Genomic DNA, 12,513 nt, shown 5'->3' on the forward strand with positions numbered 1-12,513 from the left:
TCCTGGTCCTCTGTTTCCTCAGCGATAACACTGAGATAGTAACACCAGTCTGTCTCATGGGAGTTAAATGTGAGGATTAATTATGAGATCATACTTGATGGGGTGGCTCTAAGGGTATAAACGTTTGTCAAAAACCATCCAACTGTGGATTTGACTGTATATAAATGACACCCGGATTTTTACGTGAGTTTAGGTAACTAGGTTTGTCAGTCATGAACATTTCAATGCAGGCAATACTCACTCCCTCACTTTATTTTTATTTTTAAGTTTATTTATGTATTTTGAGAGAGAGAGAGAGAGAGCAGGGGAGGGGCAAAGAGAGAGGGAGAGAGAGAATCCCAAGCAGACACCGCTCAGTCAGTGCAGAGCCAGGCACGGGGCTGGAACTCACGAACTGTAAGATCAGGACCTGAGCTGAGATCAAGACGCAGACGCTTGACCGACTGAGCCGCCCGGGCACCCCCATACTCACTCCCTTCTTAGGCACTGGCCCTCTCCCCATAAAGAGAGGAAGGAGAGTGAATGATAGAAGTTGAAGAGAAGGGTTGCCTAGGGAGGGGGTGCTTATGCACAGGCCATATTGATGATGTAGGTGACGGGCCGCCTGTGGAGACTCAAAATATTCTGGATGTTTCCTGTGGCTTGAACATCAATTTCGCAGCTGCCGAGGCAACATCTGGGTAGCTGAGTTGCCGTTAGTGACGCGGCTCCTCATTTCATAACCTCGTGTGAGAGAGCGAATGGCACTCTGGTTTGCTTTAAACATCTGTCCCAGGAGCCACGTCATCACCACGGCCCCTCTGCGATAACTACCCCTTTGTCTCCCAGACTCCCCTCTGAGCTGCTCTTTGGCCCCTGAACAGAGTGGCATGGTGACCATTGGCTGCAGGCTGTCACACCTAATGAAGCGTTGGCCCGGGGTGACAGCTGTCCATCAGAACTGTGTGCCACATTAGAAACGCCTGAGAGATCGCTACGGCGCAATTAAAGAGAAGGGGTGTGCATGTGCGTGCGGGTGTGTGTGTGTGTGTGTGTGTGTGCGTGTGTGTGTAAGGTGACTGAAGGGGGTGGAAAGTAGAATGTAATTAAGAATCAAGTGAAACTGATCCCTGGAGACAGATTACAGACCACAGGCAAACCGCTTGCCTAAGGGAGAGCTGCTTGGGTGAGGCTGGAGATTGGTGCCATGCTGCCGAACGGCCCCAAACCAAAGGGAAGCTTGCCGATCCCTGTTTGTCCTGTGGGGCGATGCCTATCAATAAATGACTTCCACAATCCATAATCTGAGAATAATGTGAGACTCAATTTGTGATGATCCGTTCTAAGCAAATATTTGGAGGCTCTGGCATGATGTTCACCTCCGGGGGCAGGGAAGAGAAGGGGAAGAGGCGGGACCGTGGAGCACAGGTGGCCATTAAGAGGACGTTAGCCCTAAATGACAGTTCCCCGTGTGAAATCCTGGGGACGAGGAGGCCTGGTGCTCAGCCCAGGACCTTTCCGATGATGAAAACGACTCTTTTGGCACTGGTCTGATATTAGGTGATGAAATTAAGAAAGCGTGTTCCGGTTGAAATTAGCAGGCTGGGGTCCAGGTTAAAAAGCAAACAAAGGAAGGCAGCCCGGAGTCAGCTGGGGTGCTGGGATACAGATAAGTCACAAAGCTGGCTTTATCCGCAGGTGTCAGGATTGATCAGCCCAGGGTCTATTTCCAAGGCTCTTCTCTACTCAGCCACCTCCCCTCCCAAAAGAAAGAGGCCCAAGCTGAAATATAAAAAAAGGTGCGGGATCTGAAATCCTGCCTAATTTAAGCTCTGCTCACAAAGAAGGCCAGAGAGCACAGGGAGGGGTGGAAATCAAGTAAGTAAATGTCAGCCCTGTAGTTGGGTAGAAGCCATTAGCCAGGCAGAGCATCCAATTAGAAGGCATTGAATTAGAGCAGTAAAAGAGGGGGCCTGACATCAGAGGGCACGGCGGGGAGGGCCGGGCGAAGTGGGCAGGAGGGAGCACGAGGCAAGGCAGCAGTCGGAAGAGGATTAGCGTAAGATGTGCAAATGGCGGGAGCAGATGCCTCCCAAACGACAGAGCCCCCATCCAGACACCCTTCATAAGATGCCCACACGATTCCTTTGTCCTCCCCCAAATCCTGTCTCAGGGAGCCCCGCCATCTCACGGCCTCTTTTGGAAAAGATTTCTCCCTTCCGCCTGAGCCCAGAGACAAAATGGGTAGCTTTCAGCCACTCCGGGGTTCGCACAACAGACAAAGGAAGGGAGCAAATCCCTTGGCAAATAGTGCCCGGGAGATTTCATTTTTCCACTTTTCAATCCAAACCTACTCAAAGAGATCCAGAAATACAGCTGTCTGCTGCACACACGAGAAACGGGAACTTTGTTCGCATGGAGGCGTTTTCGTTTAATGCTGTAATAATTCTTTTGTAACGTGTTTGCCAAAGTTAAGTCTTTTTTTTTTCTTTTGCGTAAGCTCTGTTCCTTTGTCCAGGGGAGGAAAAGATGAACATCTCTCCCTTTTCTCCTAAATTGGAAGATTTCAGATTAAGTCTCTTAAAAGCCACATATGCCCATGTGCCACTGATTTCCAGGATTGAAGTGGGGGGAAACCCACTCTGAAAATGAAAAGAGAAAGTAGCTCTGATTTAGGATAATCGAGTCGCATATTTCTCCCTTAAATAGCTAACGGGCACCTCACAAGCACAAAGCAGGAATGGTCTACCAGAGGTCAGGTATGGTCTGTGTGCTTAGGAAGCTTCTAGGCTCCCGAGGGTATAAAACACAGGACTTAGGGGCACCTGGGTGGCTCAGTCAGTCAGGCGTCTGATGTGGACTCAGGTCACGATCTCATGGTTCATGAGTTTGAGCCCCACGTTGGGCTCCGTGCTGACAGTGCGGAGCCTGCTTCAGATTCTCTGTCTCCCTCTCTCTCTGCCTCTCTCTCTCTCTCTCTCAAAAGTAAATAAACAAACATTTCAAAAAACAACAAACCAGCAAACAACATAGGACATACATCTCCAGAGTGGAAGGAGGCATGTGTTAAGTGACACATGGTTGGTCTGCTCTTCGGGAGTGGAACAGAAGAAGAAATCATAGTTATCTGAGAATGCCAGAGAACACCTAGTAAGAGAGGTGGTCTTTGACCCAGGTCCTCAAAGGGGTGTCAGATTTGGGCGAAGAAGAGTGGAGGGCATTCAGGCAGAGACAAAGTAGATCCACGTGTGCAGACTGACCATAGATTTTCAGATGAAATATAGGACACCTGGTTAAATTTGAATATTTACATACGTATACTAAAAATTTATTTGTCATTAATCAGAAATTCTGACTTACCTAAGGGCATCCTGTATTTTTTATTTACTAAATCTGGTAATCCTGTGACAGGAGCAAACGACCACTCTCCCAGGTCAAGTCCCTGCAATATTCCAGATGCTTAAATGTGTTATTTGTTACCCACTGCAACTATCTCTACGAAGGTAGTGCCCATTTTACAGGTGGGGAAACGAAGGTTTACAGGGCTTCAGCAACTTGTGACTCTGCTCAAACAGTTAGCCAGTGGCAGAGATGATGTCACCCTCAGCTGGACCAGCTCCCAAGATGCCTTGCGAGTACCGAAAGGCCAGGGGAGGGGAAGGGAGGCCGGGGGAGGCAGAGCTCTCCTCTGAGCAAGGGAGTGAAATGATCAGAGCAGCGCTTGGAATACTGATCTGGCAGCAGACTGCAAAATGGGTTTGGACCAGGTGGGGGGATGGGAGAGAAGGACGCCATGCAGTTTTCCTTTCTACGGTGCTTTGCGGAGCACCTGCTAGGCACCAAGGGCATGTTGATGAAAAGGAACAGCAAAGTCTTTGCCTTATAGCCTAACAGATTGACAAGCAACTGATTTCGATAAAGGGTGATGGGTTCTTTTTTTTTTTTTAAGTTTATTTATTTTGAGAGCGAGAGAGGACATGGGGTGGGGTGCAGGGAGAGAGGGAGAGAGAGAGAATCCCAAGCAGGCTCTGTACTGTTTGCACAGAGCTTGATGCAGAGCCTGATGTGGGGCTTGAACCCACGAACCTCGAGATCATGACCCGAGCCGAAACCAAGGGTTGGAGGCTTAACCAACTGAGCCACCCAGGCGCCCCAAGGGTGATGGGTTCTATGAACGAGGAAGTTGGCCTACTTTGAAGATTGTCCAAGTAGCATACTTGAGGGGACAGGAGGGTTGAATTAGAGTCATGGAAACGGGCATGTACGTTGCTTTTGTAAACCAAGATTTTAAAATATATTTAGGACATGACCAAGTGATTTAATTCTTAATTATAAGGATAGTTGGAGGGGAGTGCCTGGCTGGCTCAGTTGGAATGGTGTGCAACTCTTGATCACAGGGCTGTGAGTTCAAGCCCCACGTTGGGTGTAGAGATAGCTTAAATAAATTTTTTTTTTAAAAAGGAGAGACATAGATCATTAAAATCCAGTGATCACTCCAAGTTCTAATTATATGCTCCCCCTCCTCCATGGGCTGTGGACGTATTTGTGTCTATTCAGACACCAAACAGTAAAGCATAGTGGCTAAGAGTAAAAGCTCCAAAGACTTAAATGTAAGAGCTGCAATTATAAAACTCTTAGACGAAACCAGAGGGATAAATCTTCGTGACCTTGGATTAAGCAATTTTTTTCAGATTTATTGAGATACAATTGACATACAACATATGTAAGTGTCACATGTATAAGTGATGATACGTATATATTGCCAACTGATTACCACAGGAAGATTAGCTAACACCTCCATCGCCTCACATAATTACCATTTGTTTTGGTGGTGATAACATTTAAGATCTATTCCGTTAGCAACGTTTTTTAAAGACTTTATTTACTTAAAAACTTTTTTTTAATGTTTATTTATTTTTGAAGGAGAGAGAGAGAGCATGAGCAGGGCAGGGGCAGACAGAGAGGGAGACACAGAATCGGAAGCAGGCTCCAGGCTCCCAGCTGTCAGCACAGAGCCCGACGCGGGGCTCGAACTCACAAACCGTGAGATCATGACCTGAGCTGAACTCGGACGCTCAACCGACTGAGCCACCCAGGCCCCGCTCCTAAAGATTTTACTTTTTTTTTTTTTAAAGTACTCTCTACACCCAACGTGGGACTTGAACACACAACCCTGAGACTGAGAGTTGCAGGCTCCACTGACTGAGCCCGCCAGGCGCCTCATCTTAGCAACTTTTAAGTATGTCATGAGGCACTGCTAACTATTGTCAGGCAGCGGTTTCGTGGCTATGACACCAGAAACAGAAGCAACAAGAGAAAAAAAATCATTTGTTCGGTACTTTATTTCTTTTTCCTTTTCTTTTCTTTTTCTTTTTTTTTTTTTTTGCCTTATAATATTCCATTGTATTGGAATAATATTCCATTCCATTGACACATCTTTTTATCTATTCATAGATTGGCAGATGGGGTTTCTTCTGGGGGTGATGAGAATGTTCCCAAACTGACTGTAGTCAGGAGTGCACAGCTCTGTTTGGTAAAAGCCACTGAATTGTACGCTGTAAATAGTTGAATTGGATGGCATGTTAATTGGATGGCATGTCTCTCTAAAGTTTTCGTTTTTATTTTTTATTTTTCTTGTTTTTTAAGAGCAAAGCTGTGGTGCGCCTGGGTGGCTCAGCAGGTTGGGCATCCGACTCTTGATTTTGGCTCAGGTCTCACGGTCTCACGGTTTGTGGGATCGAGCCCCATATGGGGCTCCGTGCTGACAGCTCTCTCTTTGGAATTCTTTCTTTCCCTCTCTGCCCCTCTCCCGCTCTCTCTAAACAAACAAACCTAAAAAAAAAAAAAAAAAAAAAAAAAGCAAAGCCAGTAGCATCATGTAGATATGGGTTTTTGTATCCCAGTTCTTCATTTGATCTTGAGTAAATCAACTTTCTGGGTCTCAATTTTTCTTCATCTGTACACTCAGGATTATTATAGTACCTATTTCACAGGGTTGCTGAGAGAAGTACATGAAATAATGCATGTGAAACACTTAGCACAGTTCTGGGCATACGATAAGCTTTTAATTAGCGTTAACTTAGGCTGCTAAATTTGGGTCGGTACCAACTTGTTGTGTGACCATGGACCACGCTTCATTCTAGCACCTTAACTTGTACAAAAGTATGCTTCGGAAGCTTCATGGGACTGTGCGTACCTTTAAGGGAGTTAACAGCTGTATCATTCCATATAGCATTTCAAAATCAGGAAGTATATCTCTCAGTTGTCGAAATGCAATCCTCAAAATTAAAAACAAAACCAGAAAACACCCGTGGTTCAACTCTGGTTAAAGGTCTCATGACAGGGGCACCTGGGTGGCGCAGTCGGTTAAGCGTCCGACTTCAGCCAGGTCACGATCTCGCGGTCCGTGAGTTCGAGCCCCGCGTCGGGCTCTGGGCTGATGGCTCAGAGCCTGGAGCCTGTTTCCGATTCTGTGTCTCCCTCTCTCTGCCCCTCCCCTGTTCATGCTCTGTCTCTCTCTGTCCCAAAAATAAATAAACGTTGGAAAAAAAAAATTTAAAAAAAAAAAAAAAGGTCTCATGACAAACTCAGCATGGGGTATTTATATTAACGTCGTACCCTTTGGGTGGAATGCTATGAAGACATCGTTGGTAGGTGTGGGACCAAGGAAAAGAGGGTATAAAGGGGTAACCGGGACCAGAACGGCAAGAAAAATTTCTTTAGCTTCCACATAGGGTTTTTTTTTCCCATCATTTAAATGCGAACCCCTGAACATTAAGCGCTTGTATTTACACGTGCAAGTGATGCTGTGAGAACACAATTGCTTATGCACATATGCGAGGATTGGAAAATACTGTAAAAAAAAAAAAGCATAGAGCAAAAAAGAAATCATTCAGAGTAGCAACTTTAACAGTTGAAATTTCTTCTCATCCTCTTGTCTGACTTAAATGGAGAAAGGCTTACCGGTGCCGAGAAGACAACCAACTAAAGGGCTCACAATTTGGGCAAAAGAAACACTGCCTGCATTAATAAGACGCACTACTTTTTGAATACGTGCCATGTACAAAGTATTTCTCATATATTATCGACCGCACAGAGCCCACGCAGGGGAGGGGGACTTATTTGAACTCCCATTGTAAAGGTGAGAAAATGGGGGGAGCACTTGGATGGCTCAGTCGGTTAAGCGGCCGACTTCAGCTCAGGTCATGATCTCGCGGCTCGTGAGTTTGAGCCCCGCGTCGGGCTCTGGGCTGACAGCGCAGAGCCTGGAGCCTGCTTCGGATCCTGTGTCTCCCTGTCTCTCCGCCCCACCCCCACTGGCATTCTCTCTCTCTCTCTCTCTCTCTCTCTCTCTCTCTCTTTCTCTCTAAACTTTAAAAATAAAAGAAAACAAAAGCTCTTTAAGCAATTGTTTTGTTTGTTTTTTGCTTTTGCCCCCAGCTTCTTTATGGACAGGAAGATCCCTAGATTATTTTTTAGAGAGAATGACAACTTTCCCAGGCATAGTCTTTCTATGTCTCAAACGTGGATGCCTTGTTCTTTGAACCACAGATTCGTCCCTGGCTCTTATTTATTATTTTTGTGTCTTCACGTGATTCTAATGGGGAGCCAGGTTGAGGACCACTGGATCAGGGGAACCTGTGTGGGAATGATTCTGAACCTTCAGTCCAAACTTGCGTCGTGCAGGCCTCCGAGAACATGCTCCGTCTCCACTAGCGTGGCCAGATCAGATCTGCCCAGAAGCTGCTGGGCCTTTAAGATAAAGAAGAAAACTGCTCCCTTACTAGGACTCAAGGCAGCCCAGCCAAGACTCTTGCATGGGAGGCTCCTGTTAGATAGATAAGAAGACCAAACCCGGGCTCTCAGCCAGCAATCCCGGGGTCAGGCAGTTGTTTAACCAGTTCAATAGTTGTGTGAACAAAATGTACCACTGCGAGCAGTTTGTGGAATTTGATCCCAGGAAAACCAGCCCTCCCCCCGCCCCCGCCTGGCGGCCTGGACCGTAAACACGGCTGATTAAGCATCCTAGCTCTCGCATCTGACTGCTTGTTCTTGGAGCATCGGATGGCTTGGGATGATTCGACCCCAAACAAGCTGGGAGAATCTGTGTCACTTTGGGAAACAGAGGAGAGAAACATCCAAGGAGAACAACAGGAGGGCAATCAGCAGCTACAGAGTCTCTTTCCACTCATCCCCAAGGTGACGCTCATGGTTATGAGGTCAGAGACACATAAGAGTTGGCAGGGAGGCCCTCGTTTTACTGAGGAGGAGACAAAAGGGGAAACCTTTCCATATACGCAAAATTATATTTAAGATTCTTTGCTTAAAAAGCCAAAGAGGTATGGGGCGCCTGAGAGGCTCAGTCGGTTAAGCGTAGGACTTCGGCTCAGGCCATGATCCCATGCTTCATAGGTTTGAGCCCCGTGCTGGGCTCTGCGCTGACAGCTCAGAGCCTGGAGCCTGCTTCAGATTCTGTGTCTCCCTCTCTCTCTCTGCCCCTCCCCTGCTTGTGCTCTGTCTCTCTGTCTCCCCAAAATAAATAAACATTAAAACTTTTTTTTAAAACAAAGCAAAGAATTAGATAACATTTCAGGAAGATTCTACCGAATATGGGTCCCCATAACACTGCCACGGGCCGGGTTCCCTAGGAGCCGAGCCTGAGATAGGCACTTGGGGCCTATGACTTTTTAAGAAGCGTTCTTCAGAAAGGTCTGTAAGGTTCTAAAGCAGGATGAAGAGGAAAAGCCAGGCAAAATCCGGCCTCGGCCTGATTCCCGGTGGATGTGTGGGCGGGTGGGGTCCTCTGGGTCATAAATAAAATTGTAGAGTTGTCCTCTCCCCACCTTGACGCCAAGGGGCCGGCCTTTCGTTTTTCCATGTCAGTTAGTCTTTGGCTGCGGGCTGCCAAGGGTGGGTATAAACTGAGCAGGAGAAGTGGCCCTAAGCAGCTGAGGGCAACTCTCAGGAAGAGGGGTCATGAGATTTCAGCAGCCAGTCCACCCAGCAGAGGAGGGGGCAGGGAGGGTCGCGGGGGGCACACTGGGCCATGGAAGGAAATCTGGGCCAAGCACCAAAACAGCATCCATGGACACACTCTGGACAAGGTATACTCCTCTGTCTGTGTCTTTGGTTTCCCCACTGGGTCATGGGCTTCTGTGTCATTATAGCCCAGTTTGTAGCACAGGGCCTGGCAACTAATAGGCTCTCTGTAAATTTCAGCAGAATGATTCACTGGAGGCAAATTGCCCCTGCTTTCAAAGAGGCAGACGATAGTTTATCTGAAAAAAAAAAAAATGGCCAGCTAAGTGAGGTATCACTGGGCTTAAGGTCACGCTGGACCACAAGGGAAGACGGACAGAAGACTCGTTGAATGCAGGGCGGCAAACTTCCATCGTGAGCCAGGTTTGCTGAGGATGCAGATCTATTCATCTGAGCAGTACTGCTCCCCCACTTTGGGAGGGCATATCACATCAAAAAGAACCTTTTGATGGCTTCTCAGAAGCAGGAGCCATATGTGCTGTCACTGAGAATTAATTGTAGAAATCCTGGCCTAAGGAAATGCCCACATTTCTCCTTTTTGCTACCGGATTTGGTATAAGCAAGAAGTAGGCTGGCAGATGATTAGCGATGTGTTTCCTACACCTCTCCAAATGGCCTACTTTTGCAAGCAACGTCCCACCTTTAAATAAAGCTGCTGGCAAATGCAGGAAGCTGCCTGTGTTCTTTTGCCAAGTTGCAGTACTGGAGTTATAAGTGAAATACAGCACAGGAAATCTCTAGAATCTGCATGGCCGCCACTGCTCCGATAAAGAGAAACCCCTTGACCCTGGGATCTCACATCCTGGGATGCACTTGTCCCCTCTGGCGTGATGTGAGCTCTGCACTTTGCTGGGCCCACACCTCCCTTTATACACCTTGCGTGGCCCTGGTGGGTGTGTGAGTTTGAGACCCCCAAGACTGTGAGCAAATGCTGTGGATAATTGCTTTGTTTCTTTTCTCTTTTTACTTTTTTTTTTTAAGTTTATTTATTAATTTTGAGGGAAGGGAGGGGCAGAGAGAAAGAGAAAGAGAGAGAATCCCAAGCAGGCCCTGAGCTGTCAGCACAGAGCCTGATGCGGGGCTTGAACTCAGGAACCCCGAGATCATGATCTGAGCAGACATCAAGAGTCAGACACTTAACCGACTGAGCTACCCAGGCACCCCTCCTTTTCCTTTTTTAAAAAATGTAGTAAAGTATACATCAAATTTACCATTTGCACCATTTTTCAGTGTGCAGTTCAGTGACTAAGCACACCCACACCACTACTTGACCATTGTCCCCATCCATCCCCCAGAATGCCTTTCATCCTCCCGAACAGAAACTCTGTACCCACGACACAACTCTCCACTCCCCCTTGGCAATCACCAATCTACTTTCGGTCTCTGTGAATTTGACTCTTCTAGGTACCTCCCGGAAGGAAGTCTTACAGTGTCTGTCCTTTGGTGACAGGCCCATTTCACCTCGCACAATGTCTTCAAGGCTCACCATTGCTTGGTTTCTGGTTCAAAATTCTGGTGCTCAGTTTATGGTTGAAACTGAAGCCCCAGGAAAGCCCTCCATTCCTACAAGCGGCTGGGGGGCAGAGCCGGGATTAGAACCCGGACCCTCTCAGTCCCTGCTCAGGGCACTTTCCTCCACGTTGATCTTCTTAGACCAGATTTCCACTCCCCAGTAGTATAAGTGGGAAAGACGTGTTCTTCATAGCAGCAGGGTGAACCTTATTCACATGGGCGTGAACTTGCCCTTCTCCTGACTTGCCCCTCGGAGGGGTTGCCCCTCAGTCTTGTGGAAGGGGAAAGCCCTCTAATCAGGATGGTGATGGACGTTAATAGCCCAGCCCCCTCCTAAGGGCCTTAACACAGTCACAACCAGAAAAGAAAAAAAAAAAAAAAGACAAACTCACTCTGTCCCCTCCACGTACTTTTAGCGAATCCTTGAACTCCAAAGAGGATTTTAACAATGGCTCTCTAGGAAACTGTAGCTGTCACATCGTTCTCGTTGCCAGGAAATGAGAAGAGCCGCCCTCTTTCGTGTCTGAGTGTTTCTAGAATAACCCCCTTCTGGCTCTCTGGAGATTGATTCATTAGGTTACCTCCCCCCCCTCCCCCCCCCCCCCCCCCGCAGCCCTCCACACACATGAGAACATTCGCGGGGAGCCATTATTTCACAGCGAATGTGGTCCTGTAATGCCAAGAGAGAGCTCCCAGTAACCATACTAATTAGCACGTATATTTTCTCCCACTCCACCCCTGCAGCACCTCCCCGTATTTTTCCCTGCACTCACCTGCTTTGCCAAAACGCACCGGAAGGAAGTGTGAGCATCCTGCCTACACAGGCGGCCTGGGAGCCCTGGCGTTCTGTGCCCTCTTAACAGGTTCATTTCTTCTTGGGCAAGCTTGTTAAAAGTTACAGGGGGCTTAACGCAAGCTAACTGGCTTCTTTTTCATTTTCTGCCATCCGGGTTTCTTTGGGGAATCTTCCTCAGGATCAAATGCTAGGTTGGCTAGGCACGCTCTTATTTTAGTCTTGAGATCATTTCTTGCTTCAGGAGAGAGTAGAGTTTAATTTTAAAAACATCAGCCCCTTCACATTACTCTCATCGATGACTTTTCTTGGCTGGGGGTGGGGGTGTGGCTTGGGGAGAGAAGGAAAGAGAGAGGGGAGAGAAAAAAAAAAAAAGCAAGAAAAGGCAACCTCCCAAACGTCAATAATCCTTTTCCCTGCATGAGGAATTATCATCAACCGCTACGGATGTGAATAATGTGGTCTAGCACTTCTTTATTTATGACTGTGGCAATGAAAATAACTTGGTACTTAACCAATTATTTTTAAGAGGTGGTAGCACAGTGTTTCTTTGTCGAAAACCAGAAATAGAGCCTTTAAGAATTTCTTCCATCTGCCAGCTTGGATGTTGGCTGCGTAGAGATTTTAACAGCACACATGTGATAGAAGGGGCCTCGTTGCCCCATATGCAGAACACAGCCCTGCAACCCAGCGCCCCGTGTGACATACAATTAGCTGAATTCTGCTTCGCCAGCCAGTGCTCCGTCAACAGCTCGCCATGGGGGGGAGAGCCTCCCCTTCCTGGGAGGTAGGTCGTGACATTTACAGGAAGGAGCACTGTGATGCTCTGGGAGTGGCAGCCTGTTACGGGGGTAAACACTGCATAATGAGGTTGATTGGGAATGCCTTTTAGCAGCAGCTTGCTCATTTTAGGAGCTTCGCTCAGGGATAAGGAGGAGGCCAAATCTGGGGTATGGGTTTTGTGGTTTCACGTGCCTATTTGGGTTGGAAACGGCTTAAAAAGGAAGCGGGCTCATTCTGCATCCAGTGAAGCCGGCACTTTGAGAAGAGATCCAGAGATGATGAAGATACAACCCAAGGAGCCCCAGGATTTGCAGGGAAGGCAGACGAGCTGTGAGGGTTGGAAAACAACAACATCCTGATGGCTGGGAGTTTGCTCTCGATAAGAGGAGAATAGATCTCTAGACAGA

At 47.5% G+C, this 12,513-nt stretch overlaps 1 long non-coding RNA gene across 1 annotated transcript in view; it reads left to right on the forward strand.

Annotated features, from left to right (window-relative positions):
* LOC123382754 overlaps positions 1–12,513 on the forward strand; it is a 34,760-nt gene that overhangs the window by 11,363 nt on the left and 10,884 nt on the right. The gene's annotated exons all lie outside the window — the stretch shown is intronic.

Source organism: Felis catus, chromosome F1 (assembly GCF_018350175.1).
Source record: "Felis catus isolate Fca126 chromosome F1, F.catus_Fca126_mat1.0, whole genome shotgun sequence".
Classification (NCBI taxonomy): Eukaryota; Metazoa; Chordata; class Mammalia; order Carnivora; family Felidae; genus Felis; species Felis catus.